The sequence below is a fragment of the Schistocerca piceifrons genome, unplaced genomic scaffold (assembly GCF_021461385.2).
Source record: "Schistocerca piceifrons isolate TAMUIC-IGC-003096 unplaced genomic scaffold, iqSchPice1.1 HiC_scaffold_439, whole genome shotgun sequence".
Taxonomy (NCBI): Eukaryota; Metazoa; Arthropoda; class Insecta; order Orthoptera; family Acrididae; genus Schistocerca; species Schistocerca piceifrons.
In genome coordinates, this window is record NW_025728666.1 from 153,327 (window position 1) to 155,826 (window position 2,500).

The window sequence follows — 2,500 nt, forward strand, 5'->3', positions numbered from 1 at the left end:
TGAATGATACATCGTGGCACATGTGTGACCGCACAACGACTGCGCCCAAAAACGGCGGACCATACAGTGCAAATATTGTGCACGCAGCTACGTGTCGTCTCCCTATGAGAGCTGGATTGCAGTGTGGTACGCCATAGAGACGTGTGGGAGGAACGGACGCCGTGGATGGCGATCAGCATGAGCTGTCTGTTGATGTATTCGGACCTAGTCGTCTCTCCTCACACACCGTGATGGCATGGTGCACCGCGTTCCATATCTGCGACATGCTACAGAGGCCGGTTGACAGTCGTTCGAGCAATGGACATCGCATACGTACGGGGGCCACCTTCCACGTATTGTCTAGGCGTGCACATTTTGTTGCGTGTATGTGGGCAGACGTAGTGTGGCGTGACACCTGACACAGGCATGCAATAATCGTTGAAGTTGCAAATGGCGATGGACGCCTGCGTTTTCTGGTGAAGTTACGCAAATGAACAAATGGTAACCTGTTGTGGTGCGGTTGTTCTCGCTAGGGGTGAATCGGTGATGGCGACGATAGGTTGAGGTACTAACCGGTTGTTCCAGCGATACCCACCATGCCGACGAAACTGAACGGCATCTGGGTGTGAAGCGATACGCGGCGGTGGCTGGGTGGGACCGTCCCCGGCCGGTGAGGGGGCGCCTCCCGGCGTGCTGGCCGCGCGGTGCGTGGGCGCACGCGCTACAGCCGGCTGGTGGGGGCGGCCAGTGGCAGGCGCGCCGGCCGACGGACGCGGCAGGCGTCGCAGCTGCGCGCCGGCGCACCCTGCGCGCGGCGCCGTGCGGCCAAAGTAGGTCCTCGCGGGCCCGGTGCGAAGCGCGGTGGACATCTTCAGTGTGCTGGTCCGATTGAGGACTGTGTGCGTTGAGGATGCGCCGCCGCCCGGCGCTCGGCGCCGCGACGCCGTCTGCTGCTCGGTCGCCCCAGCGGTTCTCGCTGGTGGTTTGTATCGCAGCTGTGCGGATGTGTTGGCGCGTGCGCTGTGCTGGGAGAGTTCGCTTCGGCACCCAAGTGGGGCTTTTGTCCTTCTGTGGCGCTGGCGTTGGAGCTGCCGGTCACCGTAGGTGGCGCGTGTTGTCTCCCGCCGGCAATGCCACGACAGCACGCTCCCGGGCCTCTGTCGGCAGCGGCAAGCTCAGTTGGGAGCACGGGTGGTCGCACCGAAAGCGTCTACTCGCCTAACTCCGGGCGATTGCGCCTCTCTCGAACCCGACCAAGTACTTGGGACGGCGCTGCGCGCCGCCGGGACCTGAGAGGGTTTCGAGGTGTATTGTGCAGGGGAGCTCAGCCTCCTCCTGTTTGCAGAATGATTGAGCGGACGCTTGCGTGTTCGCGCGGGCCCCCGGGACACACTCCCGGGCGGCCGGCTGCTCAGCTCTAGTTGACGCAGCTCCCTGGTTGATCCTGCCAGTAGTCATATGCTTGTCTCAAAGATTAAGCCATGCATGTCTCAGTACAAGCCGCATTAAGGTGAAACCGCGAATGGCTCATTAAATCAGTTATGGTTCCTTAGATCGTACCCACGTTACTTGGATAACTGTGGTAATTCTAGAGCTAATACATGCAAACAGAGTCCCGACCAGAGATGGAAGGGACGCTTTTATTAGATCAAAACCAATCGGTCGGCTCGTCCGGTCCGTTTGCCTTGGTGACTCTGAATAACTTTGGGCTGATCGCACGGTCCTCGTACCGGCGACGCATCTTTCAAATGTCTGCCTTATCAACTGTCGATGGTAGGTTCTGCGCCTACCATGGTTGTAACGGGTAACGGGGAATCAGGGTTCGATTCCGGAGAGGGAGCCTGAGAAACGGCTACCACATCCAAGGAAGGCAGCAGGCGCGCAAATTACCCACTCCCGGCACGGGGAGGTAGTGACGAAAAATAACGATACGGGACTCATCCGAGGCCCCGTAATCGGAATGAGTACACTTTAAATCCTTTAACGAGTATCTATTGGAGGGCAAGTCTGGTGCCAGCAGCCGCGGTAATTCCAGCTCCAATAGCGTATATTAAAGTTGTTGCGGTTAAAAAGCTCGTAGTTGGATTTGTGTCCCACGCTGTTGGTTCACCGCCCGTCGGTGTTTAACTGGCATGTATCGTGGGACGTCCTGCCGGTGGGGCGAGCTGAAGGCGTGCGACCGCCTCGTGCGTGCTCGTGCGTCCCGAGGCGGACCCCGTTGAAATCCTACCAGGGTGCTCTTTATTGAGTGTCTCGGTGGGCCGGCACGTTTACTTTGAACAAATTAGAGTGCTTAAAGCAGGCAAGCCCGCCTGAATACTGTGTGCATGGAATAATGGAATAGGACCTCGGTTCTATTTTGTTGGTTTTCGGAACCCGAGGTAATGATTAATAGGGACAGGCGGGGGCATTCGTATTGCGACGTTAGAGGTGAAATTCTTGGATCGTCGCAAGACGAACAGAAGCGAAAGCATTTGCCAAGTATGTTTTCATTAATCAAGAACGAAAGTTAGAGGTTCGA

At 57.5% G+C, this 2,500-nt stretch overlaps 1 non-coding gene across 1 annotated transcript in view; it reads left to right on the forward strand.

Moving 5' to 3' along the window:
* Nucleotides 1-1,410: 1,410 nt before the first annotated feature.
* LOC124749538 overlaps nt 1,411-2,500 on the forward strand; it is a 1,909-nt gene continuing 819 nt past the window's right edge. The window contains exon 1 of the ribosomal RNA XR_007011889.1: nt 1,411-2,500. This exon is cut by the window's right edge and continues 819 nt beyond it. This is a non-coding gene — a ribosomal RNA (small subunit ribosomal RNA).